Consider the following 14937-nt stretch of genomic DNA (forward strand, 5'->3'; position numbering starts at 1 on the left):
ACAAATAATATCTTTCCTAAAAGTGCTCTTTCAGATCTTGTGCTATGAAATCCTTCTTCAATACCTTTTAAAGGTTTGGTCACAAATGCACAACAAGCACTCCATGTCAACATCCTTGAATCATACTTGAAAATGATAGGGTGAGCTATACTAGCCCAGTAGGGAAATCTATACACAAACTATATGAAAATGCGATGAATCATGCACCTAGAGTTAGTGAATACGACAAGATCTACAAAGAAATATGGGTCTTCCACCACGAACGAGCGTACTACAACCAGGGAATCATAATTTCATAAAGATAACCCTAATAGCTCACACATCAAACTAGAAGCAAAAATCGACTGGAATTATTCCAATTAGACCACAACTTGTCCTCAACTATCATTTGTTCATCGCTACGCAAATACTCCATTCTGCCTCGATCTATATGAATATGTGATGATCATGCACCAACAGTGGTACGTGAGCATCATTATATATGTACAACGAAACCCAAGATGCTAATGACAATGAGTATATCTATCGGCAGAACAACACGAACATATCATTGGATTTCCCTTTTTGAACATAATTGATTTGTCTTTTATTTCTCAAGTATTAGCCACTCCATGCAACAAGAACTAGTTTTCTTGATTTGTACCCGAAAATGTCAAGGTAGGGTGAGCTTACTAGCTCATAGAGAAATCTTGAAATGAAATACATGAAAACATGTTATATTCAATTACCGAACAAGAGGCTCAACGAGAAAGGATAGTAATCCAAGATACAGTTCAAAATCAAATGACAAGCCAAACATTAGATTAACAACTTTATCTCTCTTTTCAGTTCTCAAGCAACACAGGTCATAAGTCTAGCTCAACCAATCAACAATGCGTGATATGTGATGCAAAGCAATGCACCGGGCAATGTTGGGCCCCGTAACCCTCTCCAAGGTCCCACCAAGAAGGTGAACCGGACTCCGTCCATATTGATGTGAATTCCGGGCGGTGTTGGGTCCCGTAACCCTCGCCAAGGTCCCACCAAAAAGGTGAACCGGGCTCCATCCATATTGACGTGAATTCCGGACGGTGTTAGGTCCCGTAACCTTCGTCGACATCCGAAGTTGGATACGACTCCATCCATTATCCATATGCTATGACATGCCACACCACGATACATACAAAGTTCGATATCACACATAGCCATAACACTCGAATCATAGGTCCATAAACATCCTTCATTATGCACAATCCATCTATAATCAATCTCACACCTATTATCGAGTTAAAACGATTATACAACATTATTAAAAATTGTATACTCAATATTTTTCAATGATTCCAACGCCAAATTATCACCAACTTACTAATCTTTAAAACCCACAAAGACCCATAACCAATAGCGTCATTTAACCATAACAAACAATGAAAAAAAACGCATCCCGATACGCTGCCCAGATTTTCAGATTTTCGTTCAATCTTCTAAAAAATTACTATAAATTGAGTTCTTAATATTTTTGAGTGATTCCAGTCCCAATAGTTGCGCGATTGAACGAAGCTTAAAAGTCACGAAGGAACCCTTGTCAAATCTGCACTCCAAGGGTGGTTAAAAAGGGTTTTTCCCAGGCTACACGAATCTATCACGCAACATGACAGATTGACACCCCTCCACTCAAACAAACATAACTTTCTATGTACTAAGAGTCTTAAGACGATTCTGGTGGCAAATGAAAGCTGACTTCAAGACCTTCGAACTAATTTAAAGTTTGTATAAAACAGATATCGGACGAGGAAGTTATGGCCGTTCGAAGTAGGCTTAAACCCAGAAAACGAGACAGATTGCAGACCAGTATTCTAAAAATCACCATAAATTCAATTCTCAACGGTTTTGGGTGATTCCAACGGAATTAGAACGGGCTCTAAGTCTACTCTATTTCATACGAAGGAACCAAAATTCAAATTTGAGCTTATGAAGGCGTAAAACCCCAAAAACACAGGCCCTGTTCTGCTGATTTTCGGAAATGGAAGGAACAAGCTTAAACAACGAAGCAAGATACGATCTAGGTACATAAATACCGTATAAACGCATAACAAGAGTAAGAAATCCCTACCTCATAGGTTTTGAGCAAAACCCGACCTTTTGACCAAGTCAACCGAGCTCCCGAGGCCCGATCGTAATTTTTCTTGGATGGATAGAAAGCCCGCGCTCCGTATAACAACTTTAATTCTTGGGCTTTATTCGAAATCACGCCCTAAGTAGATAAAATCGAGGAGAGAAGTAGAGGGAGAGTTTCGGAGGGGGAGAGCCGAGAGAATAGAGAGAAAGGAAGAAAAAGGTGGAAAAGGGAAAAATGGTTTTTTTCCTGTACGTCCATATATATGTATACACATATACTTATCACACTTGCACCCCTGTACTTGCAATAATATCACATCGATCCCCTAATCATATAACCATGACACTATTCGTATTTCCGCAATTTACGTCTTTACTCGATAATCACAATAATCCTAAAAAAAAAATTACGGACCAAAAATTTGGGTCTCTACATATCTAAAGATGGCATTCCACACACACCACAAGTTTGTAGTCATGCCTTTCGGACTAACCAATTCCCTCGCCATTTTCATGTGTCTGATAGACCGGATTTCCACGACGTACTTGGACAAGTTGTGGTAGTGTTCATTAATGATATTCTTGTATACTCTCCAACAGAGAAAGAACACAAATTAAGACCACTTGAGGATTGTCCTACAAGTACTTCAAGACAAACATTAATATATGAAGGCTAGTAAGTGCGAATTTTGGATGAAAGAAGTCAAATTCCTAGGACATACAATGTCAGAAAAAGGAATCTCAGTCGACGATAGCAGGGTAGGAGCGGGTCATGAGTTGGAAAAGACCTTCTACGGTGTTCGAGATAAGAAGCTTCTTAAGATTAGTGGGTTACTATAGAAGATTCATTTAAGATTTTCTCAATTTTGGGTAAGCCATTGACTCGATTAACCAAAAAAGGGGTTAAGTTCGAGTGGAACAATGCATATGAAAAATCGTTCTAAGAACTGAAGAAAAGATTAACCAGCGACCCAATATTAATCAATCCCGAACGAAACGTGGGATATATACTGCGACGCATCCAAAAATGGATTGGGAGCTGTACTCATGCAAAATGGAAAAATTGTCACTTATAGATCCCGACAATTGAGGCTGTATGAAAGGAATTATCCAACTCACAATTTGGAACTGGCGACAGTAGTATTCGCCCTAAAGTTTTGGCAACATTACTATACAGAGAGCAGTTTGAGGTATTCACTGACCACAAAAACTTGAAATACTTGTTTACGCAAAAGGAGTTAAACATGAGACAAAGGAGATGGATGGAATACTTAGAGGATTACAAATTCACGATGTCCTACCATCCTCGAAAGGCAAACGTGATCACTAATGCACTAAGTCATAAGAACTAAGGACAAGTGGCTAGTTTAGCTATAAGAGAATAGAGGATGATGGAAGACATTGGCAGATTCAAGCTGCAGCCAGCCGCAAAAGGCATTGACGCTTGTCTCCTCGCCTTGGTCGCAACCCCAGCCTTACACCGAGAAATTCTTCTAGCACAAATCTTTGAACAGAAATGTGATTTCATCAGATATCAACTATCGGCAGCCAGGTGGGCAATCCACGCTGATAAGAGCCTTCACTTCCAAGGGACAATTTTTGTACCAAACATCGGTACCCTTCGGGAAGCAGTACTGAAGGAATTCCATCATTCCAATTTTTCCGTCCACCCAGGGAGCACTAAGATGTACCAAGGCCTCTGCCGACAATACTGGTGGGGCAGAATCAAGAAAGACTTGGCCAAATACGTTTCGACATGCCTCACCTACCAACAAATAAAAACAGAACATCAGAAGCCGGTGATACCCTACAACCGTTACCTATACCTAAATGGAAATGAGAATACATCACCATGGATTTTTGTGACAGGACTACCTAGATCTCCATAATCGAACAATGCCATTGGGTGATAACCGACCATTTGACTAAATCCACACACTTTTATCAATATGGATGACGGATCCGACGGACACTCTCAGCTAACTCTACATTTGAAAAATCGTGCGATTACACGGTGTACCCGTATCCATTGTATGTGTTGTGATTCACGATTCTCGTCAACCTTTCTAGGATAGCCTACACAAAGCGTTGAGAATCGATCTTCGTCTCAGGGCTGCCTCCCATCCCCAAATGATGGATGATCTGAAGGACGTACGATCCAGATCTTAGAAGACATACTTCGTGCTTGTGTCTTTGGACTTTAAGGGAAGATGGGAACGACATCTGCCTCTAATCGAGTTTGCCTACAACAACAAACCATCAATCCAGCATGAAAATGACACCATACGAAGCTTTGTATGGGCAACCCTGTCGATCGCCGGTTTGTTGGACTGAATTGGGAGAAGCAAACCTATTAGGATTAGAGTTAGTTTGAGAGATAACAGAAAAGGTCAAGATCATTCGCTAACGACATCTGGCTACGCAGAGTCAGCAAAAAAAAAAAAAAGCTACGCGAACAAAAAGGATCAGACCACTAACTCTTTAGACTGGGAAAAGGTCGAACTTAACAAAGACATCATTTTCGAAAAACAACCAAAAGAGATTCAAGACTATATTGAGAAGTGCATCTGAAGAAAAATTCATTTCACTCGTCTGAATCTTTTGGCGACATCGAGGATTTGAGGAATCAACTTGGGAACGACAAGATACTACGCACGCCAACTACCCTCGTCTGTTTCCACCAGAACTTACACCCTAATTTCGAGGACGAAATTTTGTTAAGGGAGGTAAATTGTAACGACCCTAATTTTTGTTCTATTTTTTTCAAATAAAAATTTGTATTTTGAATTTTACTAAATAATTAAACTAACTAGCATCTGTCAATATGTTTTTAACCCATATGTTATAATGATCCAAAAATTTTAACAAGTTAAATTATAATTTTAAACAAAAAAATTATTTCTTTATAAAGTTAGTTAGATAATTATAGATTGTGCTCTATATTAGTTTAAATCAAATTATCAAAATTTTCTTATATGTGTGCGGTGTGCCACATGTACCATAGTATTTTTCCATCACCTCTTTATCAAAAAAATTCCGGCTCTCTCCCTCTCCCTCTCCCAGCCGTGTCTCTCTTTCTCTCCATTAAATTCTCCTCCTTTCTCCCCAAGGAAACCATCCCCCTACCCATTTCTTGCCCACCACCCAACCGGTTCTCTCTCTCTTCTCTTCCTCCTTGCTCCCCACTCCACCCCATCTCTATAAATACCTCTCTCTCTCTCCAAAATACACAACAAAGTACACAAACCCCTCTGAAAAATTAGTAGGAGGAAAGAAAGAAAGAGAAAGCTTGGAAGCTTCAACTAGACGGACACCAATTCAGGTTACCCATTCGCAACCCAGTCCTCGAATATCTCAGAACTGTACCTCAATAATTCTGATCCATTCCGGAGGTCCCGCGCTCCGTCGTCTTCTCCGATTGTCCGAAAAACATGCGGAACGATTACTCGCTTTGTGACTAGAACCGAGGTATTATAATCCCTCTCCTACCTTCTCCTAAGTATATTGAGTGATTACATATGGATTTTATGTTCTGGAATGAAAGAAGTTGATCCGACGCTACGCGGCCGGAACCGGCCATCTTCCTCTGCTTTGCCGACTGTATTCAGTAAACCCACGAGGTGGGATTTGAAAATTTGGTTAAAAATTACACTGTAGCCCTTTTAGTTTAATTTTTGTATTAAGTTTGGCCCCTGTACATGGATAATTTGTTAAAATTGACCCCTGAAGTTATTAAGTTTATACTTTGGCCCTAAATGTTAATAATACGGGTATTATAAATTACAATCAATGCCGGAGGTGATTAACTGTAATGTTCGGCCCTATATATAGTTGGTATGAACAAAAAAAAATGTTTTATGATTGTATTGTTTTAGCTAATATTTTATAGGTAAATAATAATAATGATTATTAAATAAAGATTTCCTGTATTAAAATTTAATTTCTTGGCCACACAAGACTAAGGGCAACGGCTCATTCATAAAAAGTTTATGATTGCATTGATTGTTATTGTTTTAATTATTTTTTTGATTAATTGTATATAGCACCAATACTTAATTTGAATACTAGATTGGACCCTAGAGACATGAGGTGGTATACGAATAGAATTTATGTAGACGATGCTAAGTTAATGGAAAAATGGTAAAGTGTTAAAATTGTGAGATTATGGATTGTGATTTGGCCATGGCTAAGGGTGACCTGCGGGGCCTGGTGATGTTATTGTGGTGACCCTAACGTATGGTATGCCATGGAAAGTTCTAAAGGGTACTTGTACCCTTGCAAGGCCAGCAAGGGGGGATTGTCTCATGCACGGTCATAGTTAGTGGCTTAGGAATGGTGGCGACCCTAACGTATGATATGCCATGGGAAGTTCCAAAGGATAATCGTGCTCCTTGTTATGGTCTTAAATGAATTCATGCTAAGTACATAATTTAGGTGTATTCATTTAGGACCTCGTGTGCAGGACAAGCAAGGGGGGATTTCCCATGACACGATCATTGTTAGTGGATATGGGAGGAAAAGATATCGTGGTTGAGATCTTAGATTTCACGTAGGGTTAATGGAAAGTAATAAACCAGTTTATGTGAAAAATCTCAGTTTTATTTTTCCGCATCATTATTATATCGTTTACTTGCTAGCTGTAAAGTAAAATGAGTAGTTGGGCTAGATTATTCTACTGGGTGATTTATCACTCACGAATACGTCTGTATCCTGGTAAATCGGTTGCTTCGGCGATCAATTTGTTAGAGGATGCAGGATTCAATGATGGTGCAGTTCGACACGGGAAGAATATCAAGAACGGAGATCGAGTATGCTTGGGATCCATATCAAGCCTAGAGTTGGTTCTAAAGTTAATGTATTTTGAATCAGTAAATCTATCTTGGGATTGTAATAGTTAAACTTCTATTTTGGAAAATATTATTTATTTAGCAAAAATTTCTTAAGAAATTATTTTATATTGCTTCCGAAAAATCAGAGCGTTACATTGTTTCTTAAAAATTATGTTGGATCTTAGATTAACGAAAGGGATCTTGATAGCGGTTGCCATTAACTTTTATTTTCCTTCTAGAAACTGATGCAAGGAGGTGTGTCAAAAAAGAAGAACGCGCAACAAGGAGAATCACGAACACATATGAACTATAGGAGCTCCCTCTACGAACACACAAATATGAGAAAACTTCTCAAATTTTCATTAATCAATCATGAACAACTCCTTAGCCTTAAAGCTTACAACCTTAATTATACTAACAGAATTCCTAAACCTAGTTATCTTAAAATCTAAAAAAGAAAATAAACATAAGGAAATAAAATTGACTGCGTCGTTTCAAGTCAAAGATAAATTTATAATAACTTGGAGTTAACTACTACTCCGTAGAACAGTGGTTAAGACTGAGTGTCGATCCTCAGGGATAGTATGGCTAAGTTACGCTAAAATCGAATAACTTCTAAATTAATTCGGACAAAAAAAGTTGGATTGATTTGATTTGTTCGGGATAAACTAATTAAACCAAAGCAATGGAGGAAAGTATCTAGGGTTTCGAATTCACCCCGACCGCGTAACAACGATATGCATAGGCTAGGTTTATTTATTCGAATCAAAATGGATTATCGCTAGAGCTTGCAATCCCTTCCGATAATCGTCAAGTGAATAATTGGGTTGTTAAAAGGCATAGACTATCCTATAGCACGGACCGTCTCACTAGCCCGTTCTTGTCGCCTAACGGCATGATCGGTCTTACCAGCATAATCTATCTCGGAACTCCAACTACAATCATTGAAAACCATTGTTTAACTCCGTATTTAAAAGCCGCGGATATAAATACGGAACAAATTGAAAGTATTAAAATCATTCTGTAAAACTGAAACAAGTTCTAGTTAAACAATCTATCCAAATATTAAAACCTAAACATATACCTATACAAGTTACTTGATACGGTGCTTCATCTCCTCCGTAGAAAATGGAATTAGCCAGCCATAGAAGCCGAAGGCCTGTTCTCTCGTAGTAACCGTGGCTGTTGTATCGAAGATCCCCCAAACCCTTATGGTCTTTTCTTTATATATGTGTTGTCCTCTTTCTAGCCGACTCACTTGTCGTAAAAATGGCAACCCAATTAACCTGACCCCACAAGATTACATATCCTATTACGTCTAAATCCGCCATACAAATGAACCCTAAAAGATAGGGACTTCAGATTAGTGTTGTGCAATGAGGTGCGCACCTCCAAGTCGTCGGACTGTGCATCTGACAGCTTGGATCTTATCTCGGCAACCAACGATCAAGAGCCATTCATTGCCGAGATAAGATCCGAGCACAGCACGGTGCTGCGCAACCACTGCATAGCACCATTTCCCAGTTGAAAAGATAGTACATAAATCGATCACTATCAGGTCCAAAAATATATACTTCAGAGGAGCCTAGCTAGTCCTCTTCACTATCATCACTATATGAAACTAAACCTGTATTAGCTACAACATGAGGCTTATCAGCATCACCATTGGCCGATTTTACCGAGTCCAAGTTTCCCATATCAATCTTTGCCTTCTTCGCTTGTGGCTTGACTTTGATAATCATACCCGAAGGGCGAGCCGGTGGATTCTTCCTCCCAACTAATCTTTTTTCTTGGACCTCAGGAACTGGGAGTGTTTTCCGTAGCCTCATGTACAACTGCAGACTGTTCTGCAAGTACTGCTGCTTGGAAACTCTGCATTTGCTGGGCTTCTTCATCCGCCATTTGCCTTTCGTATTCTCTCTTGGACGTCTCTAGCTTTTCAAGAAACTCTGTCTCGTCCTCATCGAAATCTTTGGGTGGTCGATGCTTGAACCGCTCATTGAATTCAGCGTCTCGTCTATCCTTGTTCTTCTTTAAGATCTCGTAGAGGGACCTATGTCACCTATCTCTCTGAGCAGTACCATCGTCAACTCGAGCACCCCGACTTCTACTGGCTTCGACCAACGTTTCCTCGGAAACAAAATTCATCGGCCTCGTTAAGGGAGGAGCCATATCAACTCCATCTCCAATTCCAAACACTGTGGTGGTAGGAGTAATATTTTGCACTCCCAAAAAAGAAGCTACCCGCCCAACTCTTTGCCGGGAAAACAAAAAAAGGAAAACAAATACTACTTACTAGGCTACTACAAAAAACGCATCTGTCTCAAATCCACTAACACGCTTTTATATGGGCTACAAAACTTAACCACCAAGAACCCTAAACAATTGTTAGAATAATATTAGGGACGCTTTTATATGGGCTACAAAACTTAACCACCAAGAACCCTAAACAATTGTTAGAATAATATTAGGGATAGTATGTTACCAAGTTTTCTGGGTTTTATTATTGTATTTCCTGTTTAGTTTAAGATTTTATTTACGCTTCCTAGTAAGTCTATATTTCTTTTTTATGCCTGTTTTTTCTTATTTATTTATAAATCTTGCAGCCTATATAAAGTCACTAGAAATTGCTCATGCCTGAAGGCACGGCTCGAAATCGATATTTAATTCATACTCAATTTTGAAGGCTAAGTCTCCATTTGGAACATTCTAACTACGCAAAAAATAAAAAATAATAGCTCAAGTACATCCACTGGTTAACTTGAATCAACACATATACAAACTAACAAACTAATAGTTATAGCCCCCGTACCTGAAGGCAATTATCGCCAGCCATTTAAATTCACAACCAGTTCGACCATAGTACAACCTGCATATCACAACTGGCAAAACCCAACTGTAATCAATAAATTCATTTTATGTGCTTAAAAAAAATCAAGCTTCAAAATGTAAGAATACAAAACCAATAATTATACTTAATCAGCCCTTCAATTAAGAATACAAAACCAGTAATATGTAGCTTTTATTAATTAAGTTTTCTAAAATCAAGAAGAAAAGACAAAACATAATCAGTCCTTCAATTGAATATAAAAATGTAATTCCACTTCTACTGCATTATTGAAAAAAAAATTTGTAGACTTTCTAAGTTTCAAGCTCCAACCAACTCGATATCTGTTACTTGTTATCTATTGCAACTTGTCAAAAAATATTTGGCACTTCCGTTCATATACCATTTCAATTATCTAGCAAAAAAATTTAATGTCATACAACCTATCAAAAAAAGGAGTAAACAACAGCAAACCACTTACTGATTTTTATGTGGTTCTCCCTAAATAGAGACCGCGGTTCGATTCAAAGTCATCCAATTCCACTTCTTCTTAATCATTGCCCGTGCCTGAAGGCCCAAATCAAAGAATTCATTATTCAATATGATTTCGAATGACCTTAGGTAGGTGCATGTGAGCAAACTGATTGTGCCTAAAGACACATACCAATACAATTTTATCATCACCACCAAAAACCACTTGCTCGTTATGCTATTGACTACATCGATTACTACTACAGACAAACTCATCTTTGTCCAAAAATAATGTGATTGTATGACCACCATAGTACAAAACAACAACCATTATAATACTGGCCAAACTTAAACAAATGAAATAAAAAATACATGAAAAGCCAAATTCAATACTTGCCATAGTCAAATCCAATTCAAACTTTTGGTACATTAATTGCATTTAAATTCTAACATGAAAAAAAAAACTAAATAATAGAGTTAATCTCATACACAAAAGTAACAAAAAGGGTACTCCACAAAGGTTGTATTTAGCAAAAGGATCATAGTTGCAAAAATTTGTCTTCAACATTTTTCAAGTATCTTGAAATTTTTCTCTTCATCACCATCCCAAAATTTCTTGTGTCAAAACATACCTATTTCGTCCAAAGAGCAGAATTATATGAAACTGAACATAATTATGTGAATCCTTTCTTGTAAAAGTTATCTTAGTCATCGATCTCGTCTTTTCGTCCGAACACTATTGTGGTACGATTATTTCTTTTGTAGATGTACTTGTGAATATACTTCACACATCTCATTCCAGCAAAAACTTCTACATTGATTTGGGGATTGAATAGTCGAGCAAGATATGTATTGTAAGAGACCACCTCATTGTTATCAGCTATTGACTCCTTGCAAAGTACACCTAAAGAGTATAACGCTATTTAATCTTTATACCAAAAAATAATAATGAAAGAATGCAAATAAAAAGGTATACATAATAATGGATTAAGCATGAAATTGAGTAAGTTGTTTTTACAATTTTCACAAAGTCCCCGTTGAGCTGAATAAGAAAATAAATAATTCAATGAAAGACATAAGTCACAATTAAACTCGACTCTTTTAGTTACTACACCTATGTGCAAAGCAATTTGAATTTGATACGTCAATAGAAGTTTATATAATGCATGTGACTATTACTATAAATGCATACCATTAGGTGTGTCAATTTCAACAATTTGCTCTTCATTTGCTTCTTAAGCATTCTCATGCAGACGAATTTTTTTTGACACGTGAGCCACATTTATTTCTTCATCAACTACTACTTGAGTATCTGCATGTGTCTCCACTCATTCAGCCACTGGAACCATATTAATTACATTCTCACTATTCATATCTGGACACACAAAAAGAAAATGAGAATTAAAAGAAGGCATAAGAAAATGAGGGTCAAACAACTTGTAGAAATTTGCCGAATAAAAAACTAACTAATTTTTCTACTATTGAATCCAAATCATTAAATTTGATGTAGAATACCAATAAAAAATCAAAGGAAACATGCAAGCTAAGAAACAAAAAAAGATGGTATCAAACTTTTTAAGTTAGGGAATTGATAATGCCAAAATCCTTTTTGCTCCTGTCAAAACCTTTTTTGTTCCTGTCAAAACTCAATGTTTATCTCTCATTGCATGATTTAATTGCCCTCCACTACACAAATTATATTACAAAAATGCACCTTGAAATCTCTTGGAAGTATTTTAACGTTATTGCAGACATTTTCCAAAAATTATTTCGCTTGGGAAAAATAGAAGAGTTAAGTCTATTCAGAATATGTGCAAGATTTCGAAAAAGTTTAACCAAAAAATAGAAGAGTTGATCTATTCAGAATATGTGCATGGGAATTTAAAACAGAATATACTCCATATCTATATATACTATATAATAATTAAGCAGGGGTTTAGAAATCGAGCGTAATTTGCCGAAAAGAAAGGGAACGAAAGAGCCATACTTGGGAAGAGAGAACTGGAGGGAAGGCGAGAGTCGGGTAGACAAAAAAGAGAACTGGAAAGAAAACTCCCACACCGTCGCAATTTGTTCCTTAGGTAAACAAAAAAGTAATCGGAAAAAAAACTCGAACGTAATTTGCCGAAAGAAAGAGAACGAAAGAGATATACCTGTGGAGAGAGAACTGGAGAGAGGGCGAGAGTCATGAAGACATGAAAGAGAACTGGATTGAAAACCCCCACACTGTCGCGCTTTGTATTTTCAGCAGAGAGAGGGCGAGAATGAGAGTGAGGGAGACAAAAAATAGAAGTGTAAAGCAAACGATCAGGAAGAGAGAGAGCGCGCGAGAGAGAGATTCGTTCACCCAAATTTCGTTACCAAAAACGGAAAAGAATAAAACGGCAATTTCAAGGATTGTTTTCCATTATGGCATGACATTATGTCATTACCCGAAATTCTTCCCTGTAGGATGGCATTATGATCAGTCATTATATTCAGTCAAAATTAATCATCTTTATATTCCATAACTCAATATATAATGTCAACCCAAAAATTTCGTTCATTGCCAGAAAAAACTGACTGTTCCATAACGTAACTCAATATAGTGTCAACCCAAAAATTTCGTTCGTTGCCAAAAAAAACCTGACCATGTTGAACAACTCAACAGCTAGGATTTATGCAGAAAAATGTGTACTAAATCAAACGGTGAAGATTTATGCAGGAAAAATGTGTGGGCCACCATACCGTCATGAATTGTATTATAGATGATAACCGTTGGATGGATATTATATTTACAAAAATGCCATTGTAGAATGAAGGGTAGAGATTTATGTAGGTGTTAGGATAAATCTAGAGCGTTGGCTATCTTTTGGATTCAAACATAACTCTGTTTTATTATATAGATGTTAGACCTATATTTTACACACAATCTATAATATATCAATTCTTTTTTCTTTACGAGTGCCCGATGAATGGCAACGAAGTTTGGGCCGCCTGCCGAAAGCAAAATTCCACAGGGCCTAGATGCCAATCTTTAACACAGTTAATATTCTTAGACGAAACTTTACCAGTTACTTGATGCCAATTGAAGTATCAATTTATTTGAAAGAAATAGATGGTTGCGTTAAATATGCCTAATTGTTTGTGAAATATGGTAATCATTCCAGATACAAGTCTATGGCCATGGGTGGAGCCGAACCCTTCTATGGGCACCGACCAAATTAAGGTGCACCAACTGTCACACGGGTCTACTCTGGGTCTCGTTTTGATAATTCGAACCGTTTAATAATTTTAAGTAAATTTTCGAACGGCCCCCCGTAAAAAATGAACTTTATACGATACATGTGGTGCTCGATCCAATCTTACAATTTTTTCATTCAAATTACAGGAATTGAGATGATTATGTCCTATAATTTGAATGAAAAAATTGTAAGATTGGATCGAGCACCTATCGAATTGAGATGATTTTTTTGGAAATCGGATTGAGATGATTTTTTGTAGGGCCACTCAAAGTATTATTTTTTCATTCAGATCATAAAATTGGAAAATTAGATCGAGCGCCTACAAGTATTGGATTGAGCTGATTTTTTGCAAGGCCAACAAATAAATTATTTTAAAATTATCAAACAGCTCGGATCATCCATGCGAGACTTAGAGTGGACCTCATGTGACAGTCGGTGCCTATAGCATTTTTGGGTGGAGCCGGAAGATAGTAAGCAAAGTCACCTGAACCGCAAACTCAATTTTTCTGTAGGATTATTGAAAATTCTATTGGCATTATTTCGTCTATCGTTCTCCAACGTTTAAATTAATTAAGATTCAAATTTATTCAGATCCTAAATTACATGTACTTTATTTTTTCAACAAAAATTACAGAGACACAATTCCAAAAGTTGAACTACAATTGGGCCAGAACAGAGTACAAAAAACAACTCACTAAAATTGGCCCTAAACCCCAGGAGAAAAGGCCTTTCCAACCTCTAAATTTATTGGCCCAAGTGAATTGCCCTTGCAGGGCCAATTAAAATGACGGCCCAGGACACTTTCGTGCCCAAATTACCAAGAAAGAAAAGTCCCATTTCCAAAATTTACCGGTCATTAACAGATAGGGAAAATGACGGTCAAAGACATATTTTGATAATTAATATTCGTTAAAGACATTTTCAGTATTAATAAATGTTCTCAGCATATTCTTGGCGAATATTAATTATCAAAATACGTCTTGGACCGTCCACATCCTTACCCGTCATTAACAAAAAATCACGTTCTTACAGGTCATTAAATGGGAATTCTAATCCTCGACTGTTATTTTTCAAAGAGATGACGTGATAGGTCACACAATTGAGAGCACACAGGATTTTAAGTTTGGGTGAGCGAACATTGACTTTAAACGACTATCATCATATTAGTGCCGATCATCCTATTCAATTACTAAGACATCGTGATCATCAATAATTCCAACTGAATATAACCTTGGGAATCCCTATCCATTTTGAGTAAGTAAAAGTAGTACTACAAAAAAAAAAAAATGCTAAAAATAACAGTATTGTTTAAAATGGTGTTGGTGGTCGAACTTATATAACTTTTCTAAGTACTACTATTTGAGACAAAAACTATTGTGATTCTAGAAAAAAATTGTACCATCGGTAGGGTGGTCATCCGGGCTCATCAATCCGCACCTCTTCACTGAGAGTCTAAGGGATGGAGTCAGGATTTTATCCTAGCAGTGGC

At 37.3% G+C, this 14937-nt stretch overlaps 1 pseudogene; it reads right to left on the reverse strand.

Annotated features, from left to right (window-relative positions):
- Positions 1–8514: 8514 nt before the first annotated feature.
- On the reverse strand, positions 8515–9192 carry LOC131301137 (uncharacterized; annotated as a pseudogene).
- Between the last annotated feature and the right edge of the window lie 5745 nt (positions 9193–14937).

Source organism: Rhododendron vialii, chromosome 1a, assembly GCF_030253575.1.
Source record: "Rhododendron vialii isolate Sample 1 chromosome 1a, ASM3025357v1".
NCBI lineage: Eukaryota > Viridiplantae > Streptophyta > Magnoliopsida > Ericales > Ericaceae > Rhododendron > Rhododendron vialii.